General features: G+C 50.8%; 1 protein-coding gene across 1 annotated transcript in view; it reads left to right on the top strand.

Moving 5' to 3' along the window:
* CAPS2 (calcyphosine 2) overlaps positions 1–11,680 on the top strand; it is a 2,181,571-nt gene that overhangs the window by 2,070,434 nt on the left and 99,457 nt on the right. The gene's annotated exons all lie outside the window — the stretch shown is intronic.

The following is an 11,680-nucleotide window of genomic DNA, read 5'->3' as shown; positions in this document are numbered from 1 at the left end:
ATCCCAGACTGATGCCATGACCACCAAGAAGGAACTCGCGCAGGAGAGCTCTACGTTCCATCCACCTGATTGAGAGTCCAGGACGAGGGACCATATACAGAAGCAGGTGTATGCTTCAGCCACATTCTCGGTACGTGCGCTGAACTATATGGCACACGTAATTAAACTTCAGCAAGACCTAGTCAAAGAGGTCCCTGAGTCTACCCCCGGGTCCATGTCGGCTGAGGATAAAAAGGTATTCTCCTCTAGAATGGCCACCCTCACCTCGACTGCCAACACCACTATGCGGCTTCTCTCGCATGCTACTCTGGGTGCTGCTAGAGCTGCCGGGATAGGTGTTACCATCAGGCATCATGCCTGGCTCCAGCTCTGTGCCTTCTCGGAGCCCTTTAAGGCGTTTTTTACTAACACCCCGTATGATGGTTCCACCATTTTTGGAAAGTCCATACGCGACACTCTAGTTCAGAATGAGAAAGACGGGAAGATTCTGCCATCGGAATCCACTTCTCCACCCCTCAACAAAGCATCTAATGTTGTTAATCTTCATTTATTCCTTACTCTTGGGATTCGGTTCCGACCTCAGAAGCGAGCCGGCCTTTTTTCAAGCTCACGTCAGCCACAAACCTCTCAAGCTAAGATTCTACCCATCATGCCTTTCTCCCTGTTACCTCAGATCTAGTTTGTCGCGTTGCTGTTCAGCCGTGTTTAGCCGTTCCTCTCCAGCTAAGTTATATTTTGATAATTTATGAGGTTTTTTTTTCTCACAGAATTCTTAGTTTTTCAACATTATTAAGTTGTATCCTCTTTTTCTTTATTACATGTACCTTTTGGTATATTTTACTACCTTTGTTGGTAGTCTTTCCTCGCCCTCCCTTGGGCCTTGCTACAGTGTGCCTAGTTTTTGAATATTTTGTGGATATAATGACTGCGAAGAAAGGGAGTCCAGGCTTTAAGAGGTGTTCGGAGGGCAGACACAAACTGCCTCACTCTGACACGCATGACTTGTGTGTTTACTGTTTGGGTGTGCCTCATCTCACAGTGAAGCCACTCTGTAAGATTTGTAAAGGTTTTTCTGCCAGGACTTTGAGCAAATGTAAAAATAAACTAGTACTAAAGGGTCTCCTTAAGACTCCCTTTTGCAAGGCTATTTCTGGGTCGCAGGAATCTTCTCCTCCTTTCAAACAACATAAAAGATCTAAATCTCTTCATCGTCTCCCTCTGGAGACCCTAAAGTATTGAAACATAAAAAGGCTAAATTGTCAGAGTCGTCTGTGCCAGCGGCTGATTTGGCACCGACTCACATGACTTTGTCACCGATTATGTCTGCTGATCCCCCTACACCATTGCTTTCAACACAGACTTCAGCCTTCATGGTGCAGACTACTAAGGCACTGACTAGTTTGGTGCAGACTTTCTCGGCACCGATTGGTATATTGGTGCAGTCATCTTTGGTACCAACTGAAGTCGTGGTGCAGACTCCTTCAGCACCGTCCAGTTTCTCGGTGCAGACATCTTCAGTGCCGACAGTTTTGTCGGCGCAGATGCCTTCGTTCCTGACAGTTTTCTCGGTGCAGACTCCCCTCAGCACCGACAATTTCTTCGGTGCAGGCTTTTTCAGCGCTGATGGTTTCGGTGCAGACAATTCCAATTTTGACAACACCGTTCTCAGTGCAGGAATCTTCCACAATGTTGATTTCGGTGCATACCTCTTCTGCGCCGGCTTTGGTGGCACAGACTATACAAACGCCACCAGTTTTGGTACAGACATTACCTATACAGACACCTTCTTTCAGTGGTCGTGCTAGCCCTTTTTTGGACAGGCCCGAATCGCTTCAGGGCTTTCAGTGAGGTCTACCAGAAGCCTTTCTGAACATGATGTGGTGCATCTTATTGACCAGCTGCTTTTGGCCAGAGGAATTCCTGCCCCTTCAAAAGTGTCTCTCCCCTCTGAAGTTGATCACCCTTCTCCACAGACTCCTACCTATACTCCGACCTCTGTGGAGGTTTCGAGGCATCCCTCCTCGGGCGGGCTGACCTTCCAGGCCTTGGAGAGGACACTGGATGCTGCTTCTCAGCCACCTCTGTTGGAGACTACTACTTCCTCTGAGCCTCAGCTGTCTCAAATCGCAAACCCGGACACCGGGCCAAGAGTTTCAGGCCATTCTCCCCCTGGAGACCCCATCTTTGCAGCCTTCCCCAGAGTCTCCCACTGAGGAAGTCCACCGCAAGACTACATGTAAGAGGAAGCACATGGACTCCACGGAAGAGTCCTTGACCAAAGACACAGATTATGATGACAGGGAGGGGTCCTCACATTCACCTTCCTTTGGTGACATCCTCGAAATTTTAAAACAGAGACATGAATGGAAGTCCTTCTACCCTTCCTCAGAGGAGTCTGTGTTCCTGCAGGCTTTTCGTGCCTGGCCCCCTCCCTCCTGCGTTACCCCACCTGCTGATGAGCTCGTTAAGCTCATCGTGCAGCGTGCATGGAAGGCACTGGATTCTGTGGAGGCCATACCTCATAGGCCGGACAAAATCCTTTCTCCCCCAGAAGAGTGCCTCCATCGGTCGAAAGGTCTCCCAGTAGATGCCATGGTAGTGGCTGCCGCTACAAAGAAGGAGCTGGCAGAGGAGAGCCAGACTATTCACCCGCCCAGTAGGGAATCCCGGGTGGCGGACAGATTAGGGAAGTGAGTCTTCATGTCATCGACCTTTGCTGTTAGGTCCTTGAACTACCTTGAACATTTCACAAGGCTACAGAGAGACTTGGTGTCCAAACTCTCTGAGACCTTGACAGTAGCAGTTCCTGATGAGGTCAGAGACAAGGTGGCCTCTCAGCGACCCTAGAATCGGTTTCCAATTCCTCAATGCATTTGATATCATACGCTACTGAGGGAGCGGCGAGAGCTGCTGGTGCAGGTATAGTTATGAGGCGCCATGCCTGTATGTACCTTTGTGACTTTGCAGATCCCTTCAAGGCTTCCTTCCTTAATGCCCCTATTGAGACTACTACTTTGTTTGGGTCCAAGGTAAAAGATACATTGGCCAGATGTGAACAGGACAGTAAGACCCTATCTGCCATGGGTGTCCATTTACCTTCACCTCAGCGGTTCTATTCTAGGACTCAGAAGAGTGGGAAAATGTGGCACAAAAAGTCTCAGGGTCCTTTCCGTGACTCTCAGGCCGAGTTTTCCCCTAGAGGTGGGGGGGGGGATTCTAATGGAAGATGCCCCTTTCGGGACAGGGAAGGCCCACAAAACCAGTGTTCCAGGGAATCTTTCTCTGGACAGCCCTATCAGCGCTCCTGAGGAGCAGCCTGATTGCTTTCCTCTGGAAGCAGTCGGGGGTCATTTTTCCTTGTACCCTTCTGCCTGGCAAACCATAACCACAAATGCTTGGGTACAAAGGCTCATCACCAGAGGATACCATATTCCTTTCTTATTCACCTCCCCCCCTTATCTAGAAGCTTACCCGACATACCACTCAGTCAAAGGAAAGCCACAGCTATAGAGATATCAGAGCCACTTCAAAAAGAGTCATCCAAACAGTCCCCCCAGACCAGACAGGATCCGGCTTCTATTCAAGATTCTTTTTGGTGCCAAAAAAGACAGGGGACTGGAGAACAATTGTGGATCTCAGCACCCTAAACAAATTTGTAAAGACAGAAAAATTCTGAATGGTCACGATCTGAAGTAGGATATTCATTTGTCTGCAACCTGTGGGTTATGGATCCGATATCGGATCCGAACCGGCATGGTTTTCCAGCTATGGATCCAAGCTCTCAGCTCCTCCCCTCACCCATAATGCCCTGCTCTACCCTCATGACCTCAGATCTTGTTTGCCGCGCTGGTAACTGGATGTGGATACATAGCTCTCAGCTAAGTAGACTATTTTCTTGTGTAAAATCAGAGAATTTTTTGTTTCTTTAACAATTTTTGTGTGAAAGTAGTAGGTTTCCCGTTAATATTGACTGTTTTTAGTTTAATTTAATTTTCAGTAGTAATTTTTATTCCCTCCCCTCGCTGATGCGTAGAGTGTGTGTGAGGCCTGTGTGCTTCTTTTATTGTTTAAGTTACTTTTCTGTAACTTTAGGTTAGTTTATAGACTATGGCTGAACAGCCTAAGTCTATATTCTCAAAATGCTCGAGTGTGGCCATAAGCTCTCACCGCTGATGGCCACACTCGGTGTGTTAGTGTCTTGGGGTTGAACACCTCACATCTGGTTGTTCCATTTGTGCAGGGTTCAACCCCAGGGCACTGAGGAGCGGAGGTCCAAGCTGGTCTTGGCGGGTCTTTTACCGCCGGACTCGGCTCCGACCTCCGCTCCTTCGGGACTCCTGGCTGCAGTTGTTCCCCTGTGGCACCCTCCTGCTCCTGGGACTCAAACTCCCGCTTCAGGAGAGGAGAGGATGCATCTAAAAGGACCGGAGGAGAAGCACCTGCGGCGGGCGAGACCTCTGTTTCGGCCCCGCCAGCCAAGCGGCTTCTCCCCGGCTCCTGTCGTTCGGTCTCCTCCTTCTCGGCTCCGGTCCCTGTCTGCTTCTCACCGGGTCCTGAGGAGGAGGAGACCCGATCTCCGTCGAGGCTATCGAGGAGGCATTCCAGGCCTACCTCGGTTGCCTCGTGGAGATCTACCCATAGCCTTCGGATGCAGATCTGGACCGGATGATGAGAAGGTTCATCCAGGCCCAGATGCAGATGGGAGTGCTCTTGCCTCCCCTCCGGGAGCTCAACACCCTTTTAAGCCTATTGCTCCTTCTCCGACCCGCTATCCGGGTTCGAGCAACTGGAGCCGAGCAGCCGGGCGGGGAGGTCGGAGCCGATAGTACTTGGTACCGGATCCGACCCTGCCTCGAGTGCGTCGGATCCGATCTCGGAGCCTGGATCCGAGCCGGATCCGGGGATCAGTGCTCCTTCGGCGCCGTCTGTGTCGGAGCGCACTGTCGCCGGATCTGAGTGCTTGCGCCGGCTCCGATCCACTCTTCGGATCCGAGGGGAGCCGATTGTCGGATCCTTTGATCGAGGTCGGCTCCCCTTCGGCTTTTGATGTAGTGGAGAGGGCTCTGTTGAGGGTCTCCGGACCCCGGCACTTGCTTCGGCTCCGTCCCGCGCTCCCTCTGCACTGGGCCAGGCTTCCACCATCCGGCCCCTGGGACAGCCCGTTTCTGTGCCCCAAGTTGCTCCCATGGAGCAAATTGCTGTTTGCGAGGACTCCTCTGACAGCCCCCAGAGGAGGCCCCTCGCAAGCATACGTGCAAAAGGAGGCACATTGACTCCCCCGAGTCTCTCACTGAAGACAGGGACTTGGAGGAAGGGAAGGCTCCCCACGGTCACCCCGAGGATGTCTCCTTCAGAGACATCATGGAAATGCTCCGTATTAGGGGGTGGTCTGCCCCAAGTCTTCCTCGGACGAGTCCGTGTTCTTGGAGGCATTCAAACGGGCCCGTCTACCTCTTGGGTGTCCCCTGCCGACCCCTGGTGGACCTTATTACCACCAGCGCGTGAAAGGAACCGGACACCGTGGAGCCAATTCCCAAAAGACCTGATAGGATCCTTAGCCCGCCTCCGACAGGACCCATTGGAGTAAGGGGCCTCCTGTAGATGCCATGTTGATGGCGGCCACAAAGAGGGAACTGGCTCAGGAGAGTCCTCAGTCCACCCACCGAGCAAGGAGTCTCGGATGATGGACCGCTTGGGGAAGCGGATGTTCAGTTCGCGACCTTCTCGGTAAGGGCGCTGAACTATTTGGCACATGTTATTCGGATGCAGCGAGACCTTATTAAGAGTCGCTGCATCCCCCTGAGTCCATTTCGAGGAGGACAGAGTTCTGCACTCCACCAAAATGGCCACTCTTAGGTCAGTCACAATACTTCTATGCGGCTACTCTCCCATGCTACGGAGGGCGCCGCTAGAGCTGCGGGACAGGACTGGTCACTAGACGTCAGGCCTGGCTCCGCCACTCTTTTTCTGAGCCCTTCAAGGCGTCGTTTAACGCGCCCTTTGATCGTTCTGCTCTGTTTGGCAAGAGCGTTCGCGACGTTGACCCAGAGCGAGAAGGACGGGAAGACGCTGTCTGCCGTCGGAATCCGCTTCTCTGCACCCCAGAGGCCCTATTCTAGGAACCAAAAGGGTCAGAAGAAGATGTGGTTCCGAAGTCGCAGCAGTCCCAGCCTGCTCCGGACAACCAGTCCTTCCGTGGCAGAGGAGGACAGGGAGGACGCCGCCCTAGAGGCAGAGGGGCTCCCAGAAACTTCGGGTCCAGGGAACCTTTCTCTGAACGGCCCGCAGCAACCCTGAGGGTTGCCCGACTGCTCTACTCTGGAGGCAGTCGGGGACGTTCCGGGGCACCTAGCGGCATGGGAGTCCATAACATCGGACCGCTGGGTTCTCCAAATCATATCCAGGGATATCGCATTCCTTTCCTTCACCTTCCAAAGATGAAGTCCCTCCCAGACGTACCACCCGGTCAAAGGGAGGCCGCTTTGGCAGAAATTGGCCATCTGCTAGAAAAGAGCCATCCAGCCCGTTCCCCCAGACCAGATCGGATCAGGGTTCTACTCCAGATTCTTTTTAGTGCCAAAAAAGACGGGGGAACTAAGACCAATCCTAGACCTCTCTCTCTTGAATCTGGCAGTCCCCAAAGAAAAATTCCGAATGATCACTCTACAATCTATTCTCCCCCTTCTGGGAGAAGACAACTGGATGTGCTCGATAGATCTCAAGGACGCGTACTACCACATCCTAATGGACAGGCGCTCCAGGAGGTTTCTCCGCTTCCGGCTGGGAGCCAGTCACTACCAGTTCCGGGTCCTTCCCTTTGGTCTCACCACAGCCCCCAGGGTGTTTACCAAAGTACTAGCAGTGGTAGCGGCCCACCTGAGGCTTCAGGGGGTGCAGGTCTTTCCCTACCTGGACGACTGGCTCCTTACCGCCCCAACAAGGCATCTACTTCTCTCGGCGAGACTCCTTTCTCCATCTTGCTCCATTTCTGGGCATCACAATAAATACAAACAAGTCCAACCTGGCACCCACTCAGCTCTTAGATTTCATAGGGGCCAGACTAGACACAAGGAGTTTACGAGCCTTCCTCACTGCGGACAGAGTTCTAAATCTGCAGCTCCAGGTGCGGGCCATTCTCCATTCATGTTCTGTTCCAGCGGAGTTGGTCCTGAGGGCTCTAGGGTCCATGGCTTCGTCGATAGCACTTCTTCCTCTTGCCAGGCTCAATATGCGCATTCTACAGTGGACGCTCTTAGTACAGTGGTCATACCTTGCTCTCCCCATGCATCATCCCATAGCGATCAGCAAGGCTTGCAAGCGGTCCCTCTTGTGGTGGCTCCACTCCCGGATCTCCACGAGGGTCGCCCATTTTGTGCTTCTCCCCTCTCGCCACGGTGACCACGGACGCCTCCGCCTCGGGTGGGGGCACTTTGGGCCGGACAGTCCAAGGCACGTGGAGCGATTCAGAGACCTTACTGCATATCAATGTTCTAGAGATGAGAGCAGTGCTCTTAGCGTTGCTAGCACTTCAGGACTTTCTTCCCTTGGGAACAGTTGCGATTCAATCGGACAATATGTCTGTTGTCTGGTACATCAACAAGCAAGGGGAACAAGGTCTTACCCTCTTTGTCGAGAGGCCATGAGAGTTTGGGAATGGGCAATCTCCACCAATCGCTTTCTCATAGCAACGCACATTCCGGTCGGTCCAACATCCTAGCGGACAAGCTCAGTCGCACCATTCTGACCCCTTACGAGTGGTCTCTCAATTGTCAAGTAGCGGAACGCATATTCGCACGGTGGGGAACCCCTTCATGCGATCTTTTGCTTCTCCCTCAAACACCAAGTGCGACAGTTTTTCGCTCTAATACCTCCTCCCGGAGGTACCCCAAGAGACGCTCTGGTGCATGCTTGGCCACCCGGTCTTCTGTATGCCTATCCACCCTTGCCTCTGATGCTGCAAGTTCTTCAGAAAGCCTCTCGGGTGGGTTGCAGAATGATTCTCATTGCTCCATTCTGGCCTCGACAGATCTGGTTCCCCTTCCTAAGGTCTCACTCGGTGAATCCTCCTTGGATTCTAGATCCCATTCCGGATCTGATATCCCATCCATCCTGCATTCCTCCTCCGAACCTGGACAACCTGAAGCTGACCGCTTGGCTGCTCCAGTTCCACTCTTGATAAGGACTCGGTATTTCTTCACCGGTAAAGGCTATTTTGGTGGCGGCTCATAAACCATCCACTAGAAAGGTTTACCGAAGCAAATGGAAACGTTTCTCTGTGGGCGGAGCGGCAAGGCCTAAATCCCTTCACGGTTCCTCTCCCTGTAGTGCTTGATTTTCTAACCTCTCTCTTTAATGATGGTGCCAGCAGTTCCACAGTCAAAGTTCAACTGGCGGCAATTTCTCACTATCACATTGGTCAAGAGTCTAATCCTCTTATGTCAGCCAAATTGTGCAAAACATTTCTTAAAGGTACTTTCCTTCTCAGGCCCCCTATAAAGCAAGCAGTTCCTCCTTGGGACCTTTCTTTGGTCCTACAGGCCTTGACCGCTCCCCCTTTCGAGCCAGCGGCTACGGTGGATCTCAAATTCTTGTCCTACAAGACAGCCTTTTTGGTAGCCATTACATCAGCCAAGAGAGTTTCTGAGCTTCAAGCTTTATCAGCTAAACCTCCTTACTTGGTATTTCATCCGGACCGTGTCTCCCTCAGGACCAACCCGTCCTTCCTTCCTAAAATCGCTTCTGAAGCAAACATCAATCAATCCATTAACCTCCCTGTTTTCTTCCCTAAGTATGAAAACAAAGGTGAATATAAGCTACACTCACTAGATGTTCACAGGCAACTTAGATTTTATCTCAACAGGACAGCTGGTCATAGGCAATCCGACCAGCTGTTTATTTCCTTTGTAAAATTCAATTTGGGCAAGCCAATTTCTAAAGTTTCTCTGTCCCGCTGGATTTCACAGTGCATTTTATTGGCTTATCAAGCGTCAGGAAGGCCGCACCGGGGTGTTCATGCCCATTCAACCCGGTCAGTATCTACCTCGGCAGCCTTCAAGGCTAGGATTCCTCTAGATGATATTTGTGCAGCAGCCACGTGGGCTTCATCTCATACATTTATTTCTCACTATAAGTTGGATCTTGCATCTAGGGGTAGAGCATCCTTTGGCTCCGGTGCTCCGAATATCCTTCCATGATGGCCGCCCAAGATTCAGGTAGCTGGGGACTCTGTCCCACAGGTTGCAGACAAATGAATATCCTACTTCAGATTTAGAAGTTATGTACTCACCATAACGTTCCATCTGAGTAGGTGTATTCATTTGTCTGCAACCATCCCGCCCTCCTATCCCCCTGGCCTTTCAGTTTCCTGCATATTCCTTGTTACCCTTTTGAGGGTATTGTTGCTTTGGCAAACTCGATCTGAGGTCATGAGGGTAGAGCAGGGCATTATGGGTGAGGGGAGGAGCTGAGAGCTTGGATCCATAGCTGGAAAACCATGCCGGTTCGGATCCGATATCGGATCCATAACCCACAGGTTGCAGACAAATGAATACACCTACTCAGATGGAACGTTATGGTGAGTACATAACTTCTAATTTCAGTCTATACTTCCACTTTTGGAAAAAGACGATTGGATGTGCTCCATAGATCTTCAAGACGTGTACTACCATTTAAAGGTGGAAAGGTGCTCAAGAAGATATCTTCGCTTCCGGGCGGGAGCCAGTCATTACCATTTTCACATACTGACCTTCGGACTCTCTTCAGCACCCAGAGTGTTCACAAAGTGCATGGCAGTAGTCACAGCTCACCTGCGGCTTCAAGGATTCCAGGTGTTTCCCTACCTAGACGACTGGCTCATTACTGCCCCATCAAGACGTCTACTGGATCAGGCCTTGAGTTGCACCCTAAACACTGCACAGCAGCTCAAAATATCGATAAACTAGAAGAAGTCAAACCTTAATCCGAGTCATTCATTAGAGTACATTGGAATGATTCTGGACACAATGACTTGTACAGCCTCTCTGACAGATCACAGAATTCAGAGGATCAAAGAACAGGTTCAGGCAATACATTCACTAAATCTAGCCTCAGCTTGATCTGTTCTTCAACTGCTGGGATCGCTGGCAGCCTCCATCACCATAGTCCCTCTAGCAAGGCTACACAAGGCTTCTTCAGTGGCTGCTTCTTACTCAGTGGTACCCATTCTAACACCCCTTATCTTTTCCATTTCAAATAACCAAGATTTGCAAACAGGACTTGATCTGGTGGATGTCAAACAACCCTCACCAGTGGTCTTGCCCCTTCGACCCTCATCAGCCCAATGCCACAGTGACCACGGACACCTCCCTGATGTGGTGGTGGGGGGGCTGTTTCAGGGAAAGACAGTCCAAGGCACTTCTTCACAGACGGAGGCCCATCTGCATGTCAGTGTCCTAGAACTGAGGGCAGTGCTACTAGCGTTGCAAGCATTCCAATTGATCCTTCCATCAGGGACTATTGCAATTCAGTCAGACAACACGGCAGTAGTCTGGTACATCAACAGACAAGGGGGAACCAGATCATACCCACTCTGTCGAGAGGCCATGAGAATATGGCAATGGGCGATAGTCTCCAACCGTTTTTCTGATAGCGACGCACATTCCCGGGAGCTCCAGCGTGATAGCGGACAAGTTGAGCAGATGCATTTTACAGCTTCATGAGTGGTCTCTCAATCCTCTAGTGGTGGTGAAGATTTTCGACCGCTGGGGACAGCCTTGCTGCAACCTATTTGTGTCCCCGTCCAATCACAAGTGCAATAACTACTTTGCCCTGATCCCCCATTGGGGACAGTCACTGAGACATGCTCTAGTCCACGGTTGGCCCTCGGGTCTGCTATTTGCCTATCCTCCGAAACCCCTCATTCCCCTGTTCCTCAAGAAAGCACTTTGGTTGAAGAGCAAAGTGATTCTCATTGCTCCATACTGGCCTCGACAAGTTTGGTTTCCCTTCTTGTGGCCTCATCTGCTAAATCAACCATGGATTCTCAATCCAACTCCGGAGTTGATCTCTCACCTGCAGAATCTGGTTCATCCAAACCTATCCAGCCTGAAACTGACATCTTGATTTATCCACTTCCAATGATCGCCAGGCAACATGACCTATCTTCCCCTGTGCATGACATCCTGATTGCCTCTCATAGATCATCTACCAGACTACTCTACTGCAGCAAATGAAAGAGGTTTTCTCTCTGGCTACAAGATAAACAAATGGACCCTTTTACAGCCCCTGTTTCTATTCTGCTAGAATATCTTTCAGACCTTTTTAAATCGGGGGTAGCAGCCTCCATAGTTTGTGTTCATTTGGCTGCAATTTCTAATTTTCATGTCTTCCATGGCTCTTCCTTAATGTCACACAGACTTTGTAAGACCTTTCTGAAGGGCATAACCCAACTAAAGCCTCAATTCAGAGAACCTGTTCAACCTTGAAACCTGGCCTTAGTCCTTCAAGGGTTGACAACTTCTCCTTTTGAGCCTGCATCTACCTGTGATCTAAAGTATCTGTCATGGAAAACATTGTTCTTAGTTGCTGTTACTTCTGCTAGACGTGTTTCTGAATTACAGGCCTTGTCTATCAAACCCCCCTACCTCATCTTTCACAAGGGCAGAATTTCATTAAGGACCAATCCAACCTTCTTGCCCAAGGT

Source organism: Protopterus annectens, chromosome 11.part0 (genome assembly GCF_019279795.1).
Source record: "Protopterus annectens isolate FY-2018-M chromosome 11.part0, PAN1.0, whole genome shotgun sequence".
Lineage (NCBI taxonomy): Eukaryota > Metazoa > Chordata > Ceratodontiformes > Protopteridae > Protopterus > Protopterus annectens.
This window is presented reverse-complemented; position numbering and strand designations above follow the sequence as displayed.